At 40.4% G+C, this 21,714-nt stretch overlaps 1 pseudogene; it reads left to right on the top strand.

Annotated features, from left to right (window-relative positions):
- The first annotated feature begins 11,098 nt into the window (after positions 1-11,098).
- On the top strand, positions 11,099-20,459 carry LOC119793853 (annotated as a pseudogene).
- The last annotated feature ends 1,255 nt before the right edge of the window (positions 20,460-21,714 follow it).

The raw sequence follows: 21,714 nt of genomic DNA, 5'->3' as shown, positions 1-21,714 counted from the left end.
GGTCCTCACAAACACAGTATAACAGGAATGTGTGTGTGGCGCGCAAAGTTAGAGAGGTTGTTTTAAGCGAGGAGGTGGATTCGTCGCAGTCACAATAACCATGACAGGAAATGTTCCTACCCTACAACAGGGATGTTCTTCTGGCAAACGGATAGATAAATAAGGATCTCACCGAATTTGGTGGAAGCTGCACCTCGCTCGTTACATTCGCCATCTTCCCTCTAACTGTCTGCACCTGCGCTTGGGTTCTGAAGCCTGTTAAAGCGCAGTATTTTCAGCGCCCCAAGACCATAAAGTTCCGAGACGCTGATTGGCCATTAAATTCATCTAGCAATAGTACATGATTGACAGATTCTCTGCAAATGTGGGGCTGTCTGATCAGCACCCCCAGAACAGAGACGGTAGGAGTCTGTCTGTGGAAATCCACAAATTCATGACAGTAGATAGGGAAATGTAGTTTATATAATTTGTTTTGCTTATAGGCACACACTCTAGAGAGTAAAACTGACATTTATGAGTTAATTTCTAAAAATATATTTTACGTTTCTCTCTTCTTATCAGGGAGGGCGGTGCCCCAGCGCCCCCTATGGGCCGGCCGCCACTGGTGGAGAGTCAGCTTGTTGATTTAAAGGAGCAAATGAGGCAAAGTGGCACAATGCTTGCTAATTTAGCAAAACCGGTCGCGTTTAATGCAGAAGAAGTGCAGGAGTGCAAAAAAAACGTAAAAAAAATTGGAGGAGCAAAATGTTTCCTTGAAGAAAGAAGTTTCTGAGTTGACAGAGCGAGTCTGAGAGCAAGAAAGATATAGAAAGAGGTGGTGTCTCCGCATCAAAGGTCTGGAGGAAAGAGAGGGAGAGGACATCCGCACCAGGGTGGCCCACATTCTCCAGAAAATTGTCCCCGACCTAAATGGAAAAATTGATGATGCGGTGGACATAGTGCATCGGCTTGGAAGGAAGAGCGACAACAGAAAACAACACGTCTTGATTCTGCTCACCCACAGACGAGTGAAAGAGACACCTGGAAGAGACGCAAAGGCTTGGTAGTTTGCAAAGAAGCTTGAATCCAGCTTGCTGAGATGATACCAAAAGAAGATCTGGAGGAAAGGAGAAGGCTGTGGCCACAGATCGAGCAGGCCAGGCGAGCAGGGAAACAAGCCTCTTTCCGAGGTCCACACGGCTTCATTGAGGGATTCTCGTTATGAATAGAAAGTTTTCATTCAGTTCTTTAAATGTTCGGGGCATCAAAGACATTGTGAAAAGAAAAGCTTTTTTTTTGTTTTGTAAAGGGCAAAAATGTCACTGTTTTCTGTTACAAGAAACGCATTCAGCAGAAGTGGATGAAACGTTCTGGGCTAACCAATGGGGCGACAGGATGTTATTCAGTCATGGCTCAAATAAGTCAGGTGGGGTCGCTATCTGCTTTAACACGTTTCCAGGGGAGATTTTAACACACAGAGCAGATGTAGCAGGACAGTGGTTAATAGTGCTTGTAAAAACAGAGGATAGGTTGTTTTTTATTACAAATGTCTATGGATACAATAACGAAATGCAAAATAAAAGGGTACTGGTTAAAATAACCGATGTTATAAGGGAACTTAAAATTCTTTATCCCACAAGTAATTTGGTGTTTGGGGGGGACTGGAATATGAGTCCAGATGAATGGAATGATAGATGGCCCTCAAGAACAGGTAGATCAAGACTCTATAAGATTGTCCATAATTTCATGGCAAGAAATAATCTCACTGATATCTGGAGAGAGAAAAATCCTGATAGAAAAGAGTTCACACGATAATATCAAATCTAGTATTGATTACTGGCTTGTTAGTTTTGAAATATCCAGGCTTGTTTCAACTGTAACCATCTCTAAAGCTCCACTTTCAGATCACTGCTGCATAATCCTAACATTAGAACCCTCCACAAGATCACATAATAACAAGAGCTACTGGAAATGTAATGCTAATTTATTGATTAACAAGGATTATTGTTCAAAAGCAAGGGCAATTATTCATAGTATTGAAAGGGATGAAACATTTGAAGATTATGTAATTAAATGGGAATATATTAAATTTAAAATTAGAGAATTTTCAATTTACTGTAGCAAAACATTACAGAGAAAAAGAAAAGAATATGAAAGCAACATACTAAGGGATATTTCTCAATACTGTGGTTCATTGGATGATAATGACCAGAATAAGAACAGGTTAATTTAGCTACAAAATCAGCTAGATAAACTTTATTTGGATAAAGCTAAAGGAGCTTTTTATAAGATCCAAAGCAAAATGATTAGAGGAAGGGGAAAAGAATTCAGCATATTTTTGCAAGTTAGAAAAAACTAGACAGGAAAGAAATTCAGTAGCTTGTCTCTTAATCAATGGAACAGAATGCAAAGATCCGAAGAACATTGAAAATAAGATTTTCAACTTTTATTCTACCCTCTACGGCTCTCTTCTATGAAGCAGGGGCTAATAACCTTAATTCCTAAGTCTGGAAAAGATCAAAGGTTGTTGGACAACTTGAGACCAATAACTACGGAAGAGGATTAGGGCCACTGGAAAAAAAAAAAAAGTAAACTATTTTTAAATTTTATTTCAGTTTAACATGGGAAAAAAGTCAGAATTCTGAGATTAAAATCAGAATTTTGACTTTTTTCTCAGAATTCTGACTTTAATCACAGAATTCTGACTTTTTCTCAGAATTCTGAGATTAAAGTCTGAATTCTGACTTTTTTCTCAAAATTCTGACTTTAATCTCAGAATTCTGACTTTATTCTCAGAATTCTGACTTTAATCTCAGAATTCTGACTTTTTTCTCAGAATTCTGACTTTTTTCTCAGAATTCTGACTTTAATCTCAGAATTCTGACTTTTTTCTCAGAATTCTGACTTTTTTCCCAGAATTCTGACTTTAATCTCAGAATTCTGACTTTAATCTCAGAATTCTGACTTTAATCTCAGAATTCTGACTTTTTTCTCAGAATTCTGACTTTAATCTCAGAATTCTGACTTTAATCTCAGAATTCTGACTTTTTTCCCATACTATACTATACTATTCCAGTGGCCCTAATCCTCTTCCGTACACTACTTAACGTTGATTATAAAATATTCTAAGGACTCATCGCTGCTAGACTTAAAAAAGGCCTGTCTGCAGTTATTAGTGAATCACAATCAGGTTTTTGGAAGGGACGGTCCATTTACAATAATATTAGATTAGTATTAGACTTAATAGAGTATAAAGATATGATACAAAAAGAGGGTTTTATTCTTTTTTAGATTTTTATAAAGCATTTGATTCCTTGAAACACACATTTATACTAAAAACTCTACATCATTTTGGATTTGGCGATAAATTTATGAAAGCAATTGCAATCTTATATAAAGGAATAAATAGTTCAGTTACTTATGGGAGAGGCACTTGTCAGAGGTTTGAGATTTAAAGAGGTATACGACAAGGATGGGGATGCTTCCCCTTATTGTTTATTCTGGTTGCAGAAATTCTTTCTATCCGTATTCAGAACAGTGATATCCAAGGTATTTCAGTGTTGAATAAACAAATTAAAATCAGTCAATTAGCTGACGATACCACTCTGTTTTTAAAAAATAATGGACAAATTCCATTAGCTCTAGATTTAATAAATCAGTTCTCTGTTTCAGGTTTAAACTTAAATTTATGCATATAAATTGCTTTATTATAATTATGCAGGGAGTCTTACAGTTTATATGGACACTGCAATGTAAATAGAGCAGAAAAACAGAAGAAGAAGAAAGAAAAAAAAAGGACAAAAGATGAAAGAAAGAGGAGATAGAAAGGAGACAATGACAAAACATTTTCAGTCTGCTTCATCACCTGCAACAAGATGAAAAAAGAACAGCACAACCGAAAGACATGGAACGAGATATACAATAAAGCAACACCTTGAAACTATCGCTAAAGTAATATTATTAAGTCTGACATGAACTCTGTGTTACCTGAAGGTATGAATGTGGGGTTTCTGTTTGGAAGTGAATCTCTAAGTACCTGAAGCCTAGCACCTGTAGTTGTTTGTGAGGGTGAACTTGTGCATGTAAAGTTTTAACCATAGAAAAAATGCTCAATAGTGGTTGTGGAGAGCCGGAGACGCACACCCCCAGAGCACTGAGTCCAGCGCCGGGAGACCCAAAGCCCCAGGCACCCAAAGGGACCCCAAGAGCGAAGGCACCAAGGAGGGGGCCAGCCCAGGAAATCAGACCCCCACCAAGGGAGGAGGAGAGCCAGCCACGAAGAAGCCCCCCAGCCACCGCCATTCCGGCGCCCCGGGGAGCCACGGGGACGAGTCCGCGGGCCCCGCCGGCAGCCGGCCACCCCGAAGTAGGACCGGGCACCGAACACCAGCCCCCCCACGGCACCGACCGAAACGCCCCAGCCCCACAGAGCACGGAAACATGCCCTGCCCCCCGGCACCAAGCCCCGGCGACCGGCCGCAACACCCACCGCGACCGCACCACCCAGGAAAAACCCACAGGCCGGGGCCCATGCCAAAACTGATGCCAATGCAACACACCGCGCAGCCGGCGCAACCCCCCCCCCCAACCCCCAACACCCCCCCCCCCCAGCAGCCCGAGGGGCAGCACAAAGCCAGAGCGCAGCGAACCACGCCGCTCCCCCACCGGATGAAGCCAAAGCAGCACAGCCACGACCGCCCGCACCAGGCCCCGACACGCGGCTAGAGCTGCTCTGTCGCCCCGGCCCCCGACGCGTGCCGGCCAGAGCCACTCCAACCCCCATCCGCCCCGCAGCGAAACCCGCCGCGATCAGCGGGAACAAAGCAGCCCCACCATGCCTCCAAGAGGGAAAACCCACCCGAATACCCAATCAGCGCAGCCAGCCCGTCCACACCGGCCCCTCAACACCACCCCCGCCGGAGCCGCCCGGACCCACACACACCAGCGCCGCGCCGCCAGCAGGACCGCCACCCAGCAGGCCCGCCTGCCCAACCGAAAAAACAGACATGCCAATCCCCCCCCCCCAAAAAAACGGGAGCTCCCATAATGCAAAAGTGGACACCTGACACCGACCCGCCCGCAACCGCTCCCCCCCACCAAGGAAGAAAAATAAAAAATAAATAAATACGTAAATAAATAAATTAATAAATCAATAATTACAATTAAAATACATATGCAAGACGAGAAATGCAAGCGGAAAAACCGGAGCCCAAAACAAGACTCGCACCTCACCATACCTTGCAGCTCCCCTCCCCCCCGAACCTATACCACAGAACCGGCATAGGAAAAAGCACCGCCCAGGAACCGGCATCGTAGCGAAGGCACCGACACCGAAAATCCCCGAACAACACCCAGCCCCACCCCAAAGTGGATCCAGTCCCGGGCCCCAGGGATCCGAGGCCCCAAGGGCGCCCGACCCCCAGACAGGAGCCCCAGCAAAGCCCCGGCCGGCCGGGGCCAGCGGAGAGGCCGCCAGGAATGAGCCAGCAGCCCCCCGGGCATCCACCCCAGACCCCGAGCTCCACCGGTGAGCCCCGACGCCAGCCAGCGGAGGGAGAGCAGGACGGGGGAATGGGCTCTGCACTTAGCGGAGACTTGAGATGTATTTGGGAGAGGGTGCAGTTGAGACCCCAACCTGGGAGAAAAAAAACAAACAAAAAACACACTCACCATCTCATTCATGCCTTCCCTCCCTAGTGCCCCCACTCGTATCACAAAGAAAAAAAAATAAGATAAAATAAAATAATATTAAGAATAATAATAAATAAAGAAAATAACGCGGACACACATTCACACATAACACTCACATCCAATAATACCAGGACCAAAATCCCGGTAACACCGGTGGTTGGTCCCGTGACTATCGGATGACCCAATAAGTGAACCTAAAATCCAGATGTGGGGGGAGGGGAGCGGCGACACCGCCACACCAACCCATCTCATTCCTGCTTCAAGCCCGCCCCCCTCCCCCCCCAAAAAAAAAAATATAAACTCTTCAACCAGGCACTTCATGCCCCTCCATCCAAAATTCTTGCCATGCCGCTACTCTTGTGAAAGTAAAATCTGTTAGGCTCCTTTTGGCATCAAGACGATTATTCTTATTGCCACCTTGCCAGACAGGACACTGTAAAAAATAAATAAATAAACTTAAATTTAAATAAATTTGAAATATTGCCACTACACAACCCAACAATGCAATCCCTACATAATATTATCATTAAATATGAGGTAAAATATTTAGGTATAGTTTTTGAATTTGAGAATTTGAACTTTGTAAAGAAATTGGATGATTGCAAATCGATTTTAAACAGTTGGTTAAGGACAGACATTTGTTTATTTGGTAGAGTGTTATTGTCCAAAATGGAGGGTCTATCTAGAATAATTTACCCGGTCTGTTCTCTGCCGGTATCAAGGGAGTTAATCAAGAGAACTAATGATATTCTTCTGAAATTCATTTGGAGGTATAGATGCCATTACATCAGAAAAGACAATGTCGTTAAATCATTGGTTGAAGGAGGACTAAATGATATTGATTTTGATGTAATGAATGGGGTCCTTAAATTAAAATGGCTAAAAGGTTTTCTCAAAAATAAAGATTCTTTTTGGTTTACGATCCCCAATTTTATCTGTGGAAAAATGGGAGGAATTGATTTCCTTTTACGGTGTGACTTTAGTTGTATTTCATTGCAAATCAAACTCTCCGCTTTTTATCAGCAAGTACTCTTGTATTGGAAATTGATTTACAAACATAACTTTACTCCACACAACATTCCTATTTGGAACAACAGATATTATTTGGTCAACAGAAAGTCGGTATTCGAAAGGGAGTGGTATGCTAAAGGCATCTGGTCTGTTAGTCACTTAATGGATTCAGAGGGAAACTTTTTGGATTTTGGTCGTTTTTGTGCCCAGTTCAATCTAAATTGTTCCGAAAAACTTTATAACAAACTGTTAAAATCTATACCTTGTTCTTTTAGATCTCTAGTTTAAAATATTTTGTTATACTCGGACATTTCCCCTATGCTGAGATCACTGCAGATCGAAGGTATTCAGATCCAGGATATTAGATGTAACAATAAGATGTTGAGGAATTTCCTTTTAAAAGAACTTTTCCCAAATCCAATTAGAAGACGTTACATTTTAAAGGACTTTACAGCAGATCAGATTATTAAAATAAGAATGTAGTGATGTGGCACATTTGGGCTTCCGTAGCCGGGAGCTGGGTGACGCATATACGCTGTACGTCTACTGGTTGTTAAGTGCACGTTGGTTAATAAAGCTGTGTTCGTCAAGCTGCAAACGTGGTCGTCAGGAAGATTCTTTATCAAATACTGCCGTTTATGACAAAGAACTAGATACATTACTTACCCTCTGCCACCAAAAGCGAAAGAGATGCAATTCAAAAAGATCAATGAAATATATCCAACTACAGGAATTTTTGACTTCTAAGTTTAAGTTTGATAAAGAATATTGTGTTTTTTGCATGAGAAACGTTGAGAGTTTGAAACATTTATTTTTTTTTTTTGTGAACCAATCTTTAAATCCCTGAAAGATTTTCAAAGTTGGCTAATATGTAAGAATGTTGTTTTGTCACCACTATCTTACACAAGTATTTTATTTGGTTAGGAAATTACCTTATACTGATGGGAAAATAAAAATTTTAAGACAAAGCCCACTTTTTGCCATTGGAAAAATGACTTTGATTTATATAATAAGTCTCTGAGACTGACTAATTCCAAACCCGCTGTCAATCATCCTTATTGGAAAACTTGAAGTTGATATAAAATTGCCCTTTATTATTATTTTATTTGTTTTGTACAGTTTTGTTATAACTTTATTTCAGACACAATTCAGGTGTGTAAATGGTGTAATGTTTATGGTGTCTTGTTTCTGTATTATTTCATGGTCTTTATTATTTATATACTTGCTTGATGATGCTCCATTTTAAGAATTGACGTGATCTGTTAAGAAGTTGTTTTGAATTGAAATCCATGTACATTTCGCACTGTCATTGTTTTGCATAAAAAAGAAATCCGTCAAATAGATCCTGTTGGTGGCACCAAATGTTACTGGAAAAAGTCTTAATGTGGCTGAAGCAGAAAAAGGTGTTTTATTTATTTATATTTTGTGTGACTGCAAAGACTACAAGTTCTGCATCATGTTGATGACATCTGTTGATACATCTGTTGAGTATTGGGCCCAGAGGGGAGCATGCATACGATGAGAGACTTGCTGCAGATAACAATGAAAGATGGCCAGAAGACAAAATGGGATAGTTGGAGATTTTAGATACAAAAAAATACAGAAAATATGGTCTAAAAACTTTGTTTGGTCAGAAGGCGTACACAGTGTGTTTGCGTATTTTATTCAGAAAGTTTTTTTTTTTTTTTTAATGTTATTTAGCATTATAGGACACCTGTGTTTGTAGTTTAGTAATGTTTAGGAGTTCAGTAACTGCTCTGCTGTCATTCTGACCCAGTCATGGTTTAACGAATCCACACTGGACAACGCCTTTACCCTGGAGGGGCTCACATTATACAGAACTGACAGAAACAACAAAGACCAAAGGAGGGGGGGCTGTGTGTTTACATCAACAACAACTGGTGTAAAAATGCTGCATCCTCCATGGATCGGTCACCAGCTTCTGCTCTCCCGACATAAAGCTTTTCACTGTTAACTGCAGACCTTTGTATCTGCCTAGAGAGTTCACTGTTGTTAGCATCACTGCTCTGTATGTGCCTCTCAGTGCTAACACAAATTTTTTCACGTGGGAGGGGTGTCAGCTTCGAACAGCTGTGCAGTTCTTCATGAATACTTGCATGAATTATGAGCGTGTGGGCAGATTTTTAATAGGGCTAAAGTGGTATCTAGTTCATATCCACAATTATTTTAGGATAGTTTAAATGTCATATGAAGAGGCCATGAGTGTTCAGACTATCTCTGAACTTCAATCTGCACACTCAGGGTGTTTTCCTCATTGCTGGGGATTTTAAACAGGCCAATTTGAAGCCTGTTCTTCATTTTTACCAACATGTGGACTTTGCAACTTGGGGACAGAACCCTTTAGACCTGGTTTACTCTAACATCAAAGATGCATTTAGAGCAGCCCTGCACCCCCACCCCCCACCTCAGCTCTTCAGACCACCTATCTGTCATGCTGATCAGCGAGGTACATTTAATATAATGTCTTAGCGTCAATTTAGGAAGGAATTCCATTTCAATATTCATAGAATAGTTCTTCACTTATTGACAAATTAAGGTGTACTATTTTCTCTATTCAAGGAATTTATTTAGTATAGTGAGTTAAAATCAAGATTATTAAACTTTGATTCTTCCTTGAAATCAGGCTTTTTGTCCTATGCACTATCTGTACTTACATTGTTTTTACATCTATAAATAATATCCGCCATAAAAAAATATGATAAAAATATTTTAGTTTAAATAACTTATTGAGTTACATCAATCACAGCATGGTGACATGACAGATAGTTTTAAATCTAATCAAACTTAGTGCAGATCATCCAATGTTTCCTTTTATTGCCAAAGCCTGTTTAGAATTAGCAGATGTTTATGAGGACAAACATGTGGAATGAAACGTTCATAGTGTTAGGTTTATTCTTTATACATCATGTGCATTGTTATTCTGTTAGCCAGATTAGACAGAGTAGAAGGCCTTCCCTAACATTGTGGATGTCACTGTGTGTACGGAGGTCATCTAATCAGGACAGCCTTCCTGTCTTTAAAAATATACAGGATATGGGCACATCTTGGAGCCGGACTGATAAAGGGGAGCTATCTGTAATTCTTGGGCATAGAAGCAAGACGCATACAGGTCAGGGCATTGATGGCGTGTCAGTTTCTGATACGGACAGCAAAGCATCCACCTGATGCAACACATAGGCTCATGAGGTATAAGAAGGAGGAGATGACTTTATTCGGGGCTCAATCTTTGCCGGATGCTCGCTGACGTTTTTTGAGCCCACAGCTGAGCCAACTCCAAGCAATCTCTCAGTCCTTTAACCACCTGAACTGGAATAAACTCTGTTACTTTTGTACTCCTGTTTTATAGTCCTTTTATTATATGATTTTACCCAGTTTGAGTTAAGAGTAGTAGATAACTTGTTCCCAGGAAAAGAACCGAAAGGGAAGTTCTGAGGCGCAGCCGCTTTCAGAGGGACCTAACTTCATTATTTAACAATAGGGAGCAGAGGAAGGTAAATAAGACACACATCTGCTGTAACCTTGGTCATACAAACATAACTGTTTTACTGCTGTGAATAGTGTTTGATTTAAAAAAGAAACAACACAGACAGGCTGGGCTCCCGCTGGAAACAAGCCCCTCCTCGGGACGCTCCCGATCTGAGCCGATCACTTTTTAGCAAAACATGGACTGTGGATCCATCAGCAGCAGAAATGGCAGCAGGTAGACTAAGCTTACAATGGGTAGAGGAGGTTAGACCAGACAGGATGGTGGTCTGTAGAGATTCCAAAGCAGTTTTACAAAGTATTCAGGGAGAAGGAAATGATAGAATAGATTTAGAATCAGAAATCCAGCACAGTCTATTTAGATTATATAGGGGTGGCACTGATATTTGGTTATGTTGGGTTTCAGCACATGAAGGTAAATCACTTATTAAGATAAAGAAATGGGAAAATGGCAAAAGAGGTGGAATGAAGAGAAGAAAGGAAGAGGATTATATAAGGTTCAAAAATCAGTATTAAATAGAATCATTAATGAGAGAAACAGAAGGGAAGAAGTAATAATGATCAGATTAAGAGTGGCTCAGACCTATTTAAATGACAATTTATATTTAATAGGGAGGAAAAATAATGATAAATGTGATGAAAGTGGAGAAAAAGAAAATGTAGAACATTTACTGATGAATTTTAAAAACTTATGAACATGAAAGGGAGAAACTGAGAAGAATAATTGGAAGAACAGACAAAGAATGGAGTCTGAAAGGAATGTTGGGAAATGAAGGAAAAATAAATGATATTCACAGATTAAAGAAAGCATTATTTATTTATCTACAGAATACAAAACAAAAAAATAGAATTTGTAAAGTTGCTACACACTCAGTAGGTGGCGGTATGCAACTTAAATTTGCTTGCGATCCGCCATGATAGAACAGAAGAAGAAGAAGACTGTGGGTCCTTTATTATGGATATCTATGCCCGCAGCAGCAGCGTTAGCTTCCTTCCTCCGTGGAGTGTTTGTAGAGAGGCTGATGATGTGTGAGTGTTTGCAGGGAGAATGTGTTCAGTCCAGCTTCAAGGAGAGTTTATCAGCGAGCAGTTAACTCCTGCTGAAGAAACATTGACGGAGGTTAAAGGAAGAGAGAAAAGGCCCAAAGTGGAGATGGACGATCAGCACAGACTGCTGGATTTCACCAGGATCCCCCAGATCATCTTACACCGGATAGGTAGGAAACACCTGATAGAAACGATTCCCTCAGGATGCAGACTGAGGGTTGGAGCCTCAGCTGATTGGAAAACTCATTAGAGGAGATCAACATGCTAAGCTAAAGCTAGCTTCTGCTTCAGCTAAAGGGCTGTTCCACCTCTTTTCTCTCCACTTTAACTGTCTTTATTCTGCTCTACTCTAAAAACTTCAGCACTCAGACACTTCAGACCTGGATTAGATAATCCAAGCTAACAGCAGAATCTTTAAAGCTCCTTTGGGATTTGAGAAAGCTTTATCTGTTTAGTGAAACAAAGAGCCCTAGGAAGGCTTTTTTAGCATGTGGGCCTCATTATAGTTGGTGTTCTAGGTCAACTGGTGGTGGCAGCTGGATTATGCAGTATGTAGTTTACAACTAGTTAAGGAACTGGAAAAGCTTTAAACTGACTTTGAAAGTCCTTGAAAAATATTTAAATTGGATCATGAATAAGGTCAATAAATCAGGTGCTGTTACTGTTAAGAAAAAAAAAACATAAACTCCATGGAACTGTAAGATTAACTAGAAAAAGCTGTTTCGGAGAAACATCAAAGTGGGAATGTTTTTTTTGCTCAATTGAAAAGAAAAATTAGCTAAAGAAACTGCAAGAAAGAAAAGAAGCACAAATTAACTGAGGGACATTTGAAAATGTGATAGGAAGTATCCAGAAACCTCAAACAACAGAAAAAAGTAGAATCATCTGAAGATTTTGTAGGGTAGAATCATTTGGCAGAATAATGGCAGAAACACCCTCATCTTAAAAGCAAAACATTTAGTTAAAGTTGATTAACCAGAAGAAAAAGTCTAAAAGTATCTGTTTACCTTGAAGTTGACAGAAGCAATGCATCTGCTTACGAGGTCAGCAGATGCATTTTTAAAGTAGAAATTTTAGAGCTTCATTAAGAAATGTGCACTTAGGTGTGATGTCAACAGGCCTTGGTAGTGTAATCTGAAGAAATTGGTTGAGTTCGGATCATACCTATGACCCATATGGCACAAAGAAAGGGTGTGCAAAGGTAAACTGTTTTATTTTGTAGAGTCCCTCTAGTCTTAGGCCCCGTCCACACGAAGTCAAAACGAACACGAAACGCTGATATTTTCCAAAACGTTTGCCGTAAAGACGGAGACGTAAAATAAATGTGAGCGTCCACACGAATGCATGAAAACGCTGCAAAATGTATGCCAGGTCTGTAAGTGGCGCTGTGGTGCCAAAGCAAAAATAAGCGACGAAATGTTGGGCATGCGCACTAATATTTATACATGGTTGCCCTGCGGGTCTATTTTCGTGGTTCAGTCAAATTCAGGTGCTGAACTATGTGGTCGATATTGCTCTGTTCTTCCTGGAGATATTCCAGAAGAAGAAGATTCTGTTGTAAGCCCGACAGCAGGGTGAGTAGCATTAGCAGCAACGGCGCCATTGTTGTTGTGATGTGTCGCGCATGCGTGTTTAGAGGCGACGCTATGGCGCATGCGTGTAAAAAAAAAAATATGCGGTTAGAGCGTAAAGATGGAAACGCGAAAACGGCGTTTCAGAATCTTCCCACTCTGAAGGCTGAATAAAAAAAAAGATCGTTTACAGACCCCCGAAACGCCGGCTTCGTGTGGATGAGAGGCTGGTTTGGTGAAAAATTTGTGCGTTTAGGCCAGGGTTCGTCTTCGTGTGGACGGGGCCTTATTTTGAAAATCTACCACGGATGTGTGTCCACGGGAGGGTCATGCCCAGCAGTGATATAGAATGAAATCACTGGTTTTGGTGTTATTGGGTGAATACATGCTGTATTAGAGTGTAAATTGGAGACTTTTATTGTGAAATTTGCCCTGGGATGTGTTTTGAAAAGGTCCCTAGAGTCTAATAGAAACAAGCTGGTGGAGTTTGGGTCATATTGCTGAGCCATTTGTGTCAATTAATACATGAGTATAATATAGAGGCTTTTATTTTGTAGGGTCCCAGAGTCTTATTTTGAAAGTTCAGCAGGGTTGTGTTTTAAGCATATTCAGCAATAATACTTCATGAATTTCCAATCATTAAATAGCTCTTTTTACCTGTTTTTAGGTCAATAGATGAAGTGGCAATGGGAGGCTTTTATTTTTAAAATTTGCCATTGGCTGCGTTTTGAAAAGCCCCCTAGAGACTTATTTTTGGTTGGGTTGAGTTTGGGTGATAATGTTGAGACATATGCTACAAAAAAAAAAAAAATAAAAAAAAAAAAATATATATATATATATATGAGTATAATGCAGAGGCTTTTATTTTGTAGTGTCCCCCGAGTTTTATTTTGAAAGTCTATAAGGGTTGCGTGTGAAGGGAAGGGTCATGGCCAGTAGTCATATTGTATCCATTTCCTAATGTTAAATCAGTGTTGTCTCCCTCCATTAGATTAAAATGTGCTTTATAAAGTGGCAGAGGTAAAATCCCTTTGAAGCTCGGTTACCTTGACGACGCTTAACGAGCCTGTCAGTGACAGAGAGGAAAGCGCAGCGCTAGGGTTGTCAAAAGTATCGATACTCAAAAAAGTATTGATTCTGAAACGTTGTATCCGGATACAATACTTGTTTTTAAAAGTATCGATACAGTACCACCATCAGTGGCACCTAAACAGTCATTCATCTAAAGTGCAGAATAGAGGAAAATGCACTTTCAGAACACTGTGTGATTGAATAATTCTACGCACTTTTCAGTTTCAGACTTCTTTTTTGTAACAGGTGCAGCTGCTGAGAATTATTTTTGTTTCTTAACCGGTTTGGCTAGTTTCATTGTTATGTGTGCAAAGCATAGCCAAGGAAGGAACACTTAATTTTAATTTTATAAGTTTTTTATCAAGCTTGCTTAATATTGTACAACCTCAAAATATTGTTCTTATTGTTTATTGTATTTTATTTATTAATGAAAATATTTCTGTAGAATTTTGGAGTCTTTGATTTTATCCTTGTGGTATTGAAAATGGTATCGAGTATTTTCCTTAGTATCGGTATCGAGTTGAAAAGTTTAGTATCGTGACAATCTTCTATTGTCCAATTTCCATGAGCTTGTGCAAATTGTGGCCTCAGTTTCCTTTTCTTAGCTGAAAGGAGTGGCACCCGGTGTGGTCTTCTGCTGCTGTAGCCCATCTGCCTCAAAGTTCGGCGTACTGTGCGTTCAGAGATGCTCTTCTGCCCACCTTGGTTGTAACGGGTGGTTATTTGAGTCACTGTTGCCCTTCTATCAGCTCGAACCAGTCTGGCCATTCTGCTCTGGCATCAAAAAGGCATTTCCGCCCACAGAACTGCCGCTCACTGTATGTTTTTTCTTTTTCTGACCATTCTCTGTAAACCCTAGAGATGGTTGTGCTTGAAAATCCCAGCAGATCAGCAGTTTGTGAAATACTCAGACCAGCCCTTCTGGCACCAACAATCATGCCACGTTCAAAGTCACTCAAATCACCTTTCTTCCCCATACTGATGCTCGGTTTGAACTGCAGGAGATTGTCTTGACCATGAAACTGCCCCGAACTAGTTCTAACAGTTGAGAGATAAAAGCTGAGGGACCAGCAACTTCAAAGTAATAACTCAGGTTAAAGCAGGAAACTAAGCTGAACCATAACGAGGTGCCAGCAGCACCTCTAGAAGGATAGGGGTGAGAAAAAATACCCCATAGAAATGCTAGGCTAAAGGGTGAGTTGATTTTTGTTTTTGTCCTTGTTCAGTGGAGTTTACATGGTAGCCTAGTCCTAGAATCTTTTAATTACCACAAGCTGGTGGTGAACTATTCCCACCCAAATAGGGTATTCTATTTATTTATTTATTATATTTATTTTGATCACTTTTCTGGTCACTTTAGTTTATTCTTTGTCAGTATTTAATAACATAACCCAGGTCTCTTAAGTTATTTTTCTTTAAAACAATTCTGTTATGGTTAAAAAAAGTTGGTTAAATAAATATTTAATTGGAAGTCTGTGTTTCTGTTCTTTATTAAAATTTAATCATTTGGCAGTATTATAAAAAGTCCAGGCAGAGCTGCACATAAAATATGGTTTTAAATCTTTTCATTAATTATCAATATCAATCAATATGCATTTTTTTTATCGATGAGCTTTTTTTCTATATCGCCCAGCCCTATAATGAAGTATAATTCCCCCAAATTAATAACGAATAATGTCTAATATCTCTTAAGAGTAAAGTTACTGCAACAAAACAAAAATTAACTATAAACCGTCTCAAATAAGTTCACAACAACAACACAAAAAAATGAGTCTCCTACACTGCTCTTTAACTAGCAGTGTGAAACATTCTGTAGTTGTGCTCTGTGTTAACACAAGGTTGTTGGTTCACATTTAATGTAATGGTTCACATTTAATGCCCAAACTCCGGCCATCTCAGGGACTAAGTTTATTAACTGTATCCTGTGGCTGTGGACTTTGCAAACATTTATCTGTTTTTTAGTATAACCTCGAAGCTCTCTTTAACATGGACCATATAAAATCATCCCAAACTGCCTTTTATGTCAGGATACTTTATCCTCTGAACACTTGAGGACTCAAGTCAGGCTAAAGCTAAGACTCATGCCACCGTTTGTGGCAGTTATTTTAACTTTTCAATTACAACACATTTGTTAAGGAAGAGTTGCGGCCTAGTGGTTAGGACATAGGGCTTGTGAGTTCGAAAACCCACTCCCACAGACTGCCACTCTGGATCTCTGAGCAAGACCCTTAACCCCCCGATTACCAGGCGTTTTCAGGTATGGAAACACCTAAAACACACTTGACATTGTGTCCCCAGAACCAAAGTTAAAGACCAGGTTAAGTCTTTGCCTTCATGCAATAAACGTAGTGGTGCGTGACCCCTTTCATCTTGTCCAATTTGTCTGGTTTTATGCTGACGGCTCTGCAGGAAGAGAGATCACAGCTTTGATGCAGTCATGGTCTTCCAGTCCATTACAGGATCACCTTATCTGATTGGTTGACACTCGTCAGTCTGACAGTTTGGACGCAGGTCAACACTTGAAAGCTCCCAATGTGCCGACTGTCTCGGTTCGGTTCGCGTGTGTTGCGTTCGGTTCATGCGCTGCTCCTTTTTCTCATAGGCGAAGCGATTACACTCCAGAGCAGAAGGTGGCGGTACTGCGACCAAAGCCAACCACCACTAGTAAACAAGAAGAAGAAGAAGCAAAGCAGCGTAGCCGGGTGTAGCAGGGAAAAAAATCAGTTGTTGTGGAGAATTGTGTCGGAATGGCGAGTGGGAAAGAACAGGAGTTGGAAGACGCGCCAGCAGCACTTTATAGGTCTGCTGTATGGGACCACTTTGCATTTAGAGTGACCTACGATGACGGCGGAAAGAAAGTTGTGGATAAAAGTGCAACAGTGTGCGAGCATTGTGCAACACGTTTTGTTTACGCTAACAGCAACACAACCAACATGTCATGCTAACCCCGAAATCCCACATACTCCGTCAGCAACCCCCACTGCGCTCCAGACCACCTGCTCAAAGCAAAGCCTACAGCCCCCACTGTGGCTTCGTCCGCTCCCCTCTCTCTCCCTTGGAGATGGTAGAGAGCATGCGCCAGATGATTAAATTCTAAGCAGCAAAACATACGGACATGATCCAGGGTTTCCGCGGATCATTTAAAATAATTACAATCCATTATTTTTTGGGGGGATTTTTTCATTAATTCCATAAATTTTTATGGGTTTTCGGTGTAACAATCAACATGTATCGCACCGAACCGAAAACCGTGACCAGAAACCGTGAATCGAACCGAACCGTGGATTTTGTGAACCGTTCCACTCCTAATATGTATAAATGTTTCATCGCTCAGTTTCAGCTGCTACAAACAGCTAGCAGGTAGCGGGAAATAACAGATATGACTGCCATCAAGCTGATGATAGCGAGTAAACACTCCAACCACCCGCCTAACATGTAGCCACCGTGGCCTGTGGGTGGGGCTACGCTGCTTTGAAACCTCCAAAAGTCATTTTAAAGTTGGCTCATTGTTGATTGACTGACTGGTGAAATTTCTGGGTCTACTTTCTCCCCTGAAAACATCTTGAAATAAATTTTTACGTTTATATTTAATAACTGAGCTTTTATCACATACTTATGACTGTAACAGTACTTTAACCCCTGTTGATGAAATTTCAAAAGTACGCAAGTTTACAATTACAGAAATGTAAACATAAGCTACATCCTGAACCATTCAACTGAAAAATATCTGTAAAGTTGTTTAAACAAGCTTTGATGACAAAGTGGAGGTCCAAGCCTTTCTAGAGGACAGTGCAGCGTTGCCTGGTCCTTTCTAACCTGTGATGTGATGTCAGAGCTGCAGTGAATGCTGGGAAATGTAGTTCTACTCTGGTTATATGCAGCTTGATCAAAACATGGATGGTTAAAGTGAAATGTCCTTTCTTTAACCTACAATTCAAAGTCTTTCTTCTGTGTTTGTTTTTCCAGACCGCCTGCAGGATTATGTTGGAAAAGAAGAGGTTTTCCCTGAGCAGCAGTTCTCTGAACAGGAGAGGAATTCCAGTTTGGACCAAGCAGAACCAGAACCTCTGCAGATAAAAGAAGAGCAGCAACAGCCAGAACATCCCTGGATAAAAGAGGAAACCATAAAGCTCCCCATAATTAAGCATGAAGAGCAGCTTGTTGAGACTGGAGATACAGAAAGGAACCCTTTCCCATGTTTGTCCTGTGAAAAAAGCTTTACCAGAAAAGAATATCTTGATCAACACATCAGAACTCACACAGGTGAGAAGTCGTTCCCCTGTACTCTTTGTGGCAAAACTCTTGCTAGCAAACATAGCCTGACCTTTCACATGAGAACTCACACAGGTGAAAAACCTTTCGAATGTTTGTCCTGTGGAAAAAGCTTTGCAAGAAAAGAAAATCTTGATAAACACATCAGAACTCACACAGGTGAAAAAGCTTTCGAATGTTTGTCCTGTGGAAAAAGCTTTGCAAGAAAAGAAAATCTAAATAAACACATCAGAATTCACACAGGTGAGAAGTTGTTCTCCTGTACTCTTTGTAGCAAAAGTCTAGCTAGCAAACATAGCCTGACCATTCACATGAGAGGTCACACAGGTGAGAAGCCTTTTAAATGTGAGACGTGTGAAAAAAGCTTTACCGAAAAAGGCTCTCTTAATAAACACATCAGAATTCACACGGGTGAGAAGCCTTTTAAATGTGAGTCCTGTGGAAAAAGCTTTTCTGAAAAAGGCTTTCTTAATAGACACATCAGACTTCACACAGGTGAGAAGCCCTTCTCCTGCACTCTTTGTGGCAAAACTCTTGCTAACAAACATATCCTGGCTTGTCACATGGGAATTCACACAGGTGAGAAGCCTTTTATATGTGACACCTGTGGAAAAAGCTTTAGCTATAAAGGTTCTCTTGATCACCACATCAGAATTCACACAGGTGAGAAGCTATTATCCTGTAGTCTTTGTGGCAAAACTCTTGCTAATAAACATATCCTGGCTTCTCACATGAGAATTCACACAGGTGAGAAGCTATTATCCTGTAGTCTTTGTGGCAAAACTCTTGCTAATAAACATATCCTGGCTTCTCACATGAGAATTCACACAGGTGAGAAGCCTTTTAAATGTGAGTCCTGTGGAAAAAGCTTTAGCTTTAAAGGTTCTCTTGATCTCCACATCAGAATTCACACAGGTGAGAAGCCATTCTCCTGTAGTCTTTGTGGCAAAACTCTTGCTAACAAACATAACTTGGCTTCTCACATGAGAATTCACACAGGTGAGAAGCCTTTTAAATGTGTGTCCTGTGGAAAAAGCTTTAGCCAAAAAAGTGATCTTGATAAACACATGAGAATTCACACAGGTGAGAAGCCTTTCAAATGTGAGTCCTGTGGAAAAAGCTTTACCGATAAAGGTTATCTTCCTGTACACATGAGAATTCACACAGGTGAGAAGCCTTTTAAATGTGTGTCCTGTGGAAAAAGCTTTAGCCAAAAAAGTGATCTTGATAAACACATGAGAATTCACACAGGTGAGAAGCCTTTCAAATGTGAGTCCTGTGGAAAAAGCTTTACAGATAAAGGTAATCTTAATAGACACATCAGAACTCACATAGCTAAGAGTTTTAAATGGAAGTCCTGTGGAAAAAGCTTTACCTGAAAATGTGCTCTGGATAAACATATCAGAATTCACACAGGGGATAAGCCTTTCAAATGTGAGTCCTGTGGAAAAAGCTTTAGCCATAAAGGTATTTTTGATAGACACATCAGATTTCACACATGTGAGAAGTCGGTCTCCTGTACTCTTTGTGGCAAAAGTCTTGCTAACAAACATTACCTGGCTTCTCACATGAGAATTCACAGAGGTGAGAAGCCATTTAAATGTGAGTCCTGTGGAAAATGCTTTAGCCAAAAATGTGCTATTGATAAACACATCATAATTCACACAGGTGAGAAGCCTTTCAAATGTGTTTCATGTGGAAAAAGTTTTACCGATAAAGGTTATCTTCATGTACACATGAGAATTCACACAGGTGATAAGCCTTTCAAATGTGTCTCATGTGGAAAGAGCTTTATCAGAAAACAGCATCTTAATAATCACATGAGAATTCACACAGGTGAGAAGCCATTATCCTGTTATCTCTGTGGCAAAGGTGTTTCTAACAAACGTATGTTGACTACTCACATGAGAATTCACACAGGTGAGAAGCCTTTCAAATGTGTGTCCTGTGGAAAAGGCTTTATCCAAAAATGTGCTTTTGATAAACACATCAGAATTCACACAGGTGAGAAGCCTTTCAAATGTGTCTCATGTGGAAAGAGCTTTATCAGAAAACAGCATCTTAATAATCACATGAGAATTCACACAGGTGAGAAGCCATTTTCCTGTACTCTTTGTGGCAAAGGTCTTGCTAGCAAACAACGCATAATTTATCACATGAGAATTCACACAGGTGAGAAGACTTTCAAACATGTGTCCTCTGGATAAAGCTTAAACACTTCAAATCTCAAACAGGTGACAAGCCGTTGTCTTGTACTCTTTGTGGCAAAAGTTTCATTCGAAAGCTTAGCTTGGCTTCTCACACGAGAATACACAGAGGTGAGAAGCCTTACAAATGTGGATCCTGTGGGAAAAGCTTTACCCAAAAAGGCACTCTTGATAAACACATCAGAATTAATACAGGTAGGAAGCCGTTCTCCTGTACTCTTTATGGAAAAAGTCTTACAAGCAAACAAAGCTTGATTTCTCTCATCAGAAATCAGACAGGTGACAAGCCTTTCTCTTGAACTAGGTGTGGCAAAAGTTTAATCAAAAAGATAGTTTGACATAGGGCTGGGCGATATAGAAAAAAAGCTTATCGATTAAAAAAAAAATGCATATTGATCGATATCGATAATTATTGAAAAGATCTGAAACCATATTTTATGTGCAGCTCTGCCTGGACTTTTTATAATATTGCTAAATGATTTAATTTTAATAAAAAACACAAACACAGACTTCTAATTAAATCTTTATTTAACCAACTTTTTTAACCATAACAGAATTGTTTTAAAGAAAAATAACTTAAGAGACCTGGGTTATGTTATTAAATACTGACAAAGAATAAACTAAAGTGACCAGAAAAGTGAGCAAAATAAATATAACAAATAAATAAATGCCCCTCCCCCCCAACGCGGCCGTCCCCATTTTTCTAAGCTGAACCTGGTTCAGCTTAGTTTCCTGCTTTAACCTGAGTTATTACTTTGAAGTTTCTGGCCCCTCAGTATTTTTATCTCAATTGTTAGAACTACGTGGGAAACTGCCCAGAACTAAATATATATATTCCCGAAATTCCCGAAGATTCCTCGGAGGAGAGCCGTGCCGTGGCCTACACAGCTCGTACTCCTGCAGGTGTGAGCAGCTGAGATGATAAAAAAAAAAAAAAAAAGTTGGTTGTGTTATCAAACTTCGTTTTCACTGGTTCCCTACACATTTTACAGATGACTGTGGTTTGTTTTTTGTCCGACTTGCCATGACCGAAATACTGCCAAACTGGTGAACTACAAAAACCCTTCTTTGAAACAATTTCCTCCGCCTCTCCTTGCTGCAACATCTTCATGTGCTCTGTGTTGTGGTTTGAGAGGGTGGCGCTTGGTGACGGCGTGCCTGGTCCGCGATTGTGATTGGTTGGGAGGAAGTAGTGACTAGCATAAACCTACATGCTAGGCTACAATGAGAAGGAAGGAAAACTGCATTTCTTTATCGACTCTCTTTTTTTCTATTGCACCACACGTCTATCGATCGATATATATCCTTATTGAATTATCGCCCAGCCCTAGTTTGACATCTCACAGATCAACTTGTGAGAA

Source organism: Cyprinodon tularosa, unplaced genomic scaffold (genome assembly GCF_016077235.1).
Source record: "Cyprinodon tularosa strain WSP-4 unplaced genomic scaffold, ASM1607723v1 ctg1124, whole genome shotgun sequence".
Classification (NCBI taxonomy): domain Eukaryota; kingdom Metazoa; phylum Chordata; class Actinopteri; order Cyprinodontiformes; family Cyprinodontidae; genus Cyprinodon; species Cyprinodon tularosa.
The sequence above is the reverse complement of the archived record's forward strand: the minus strand, read 5'-3'. Positions and strand labels throughout refer to the sequence as shown.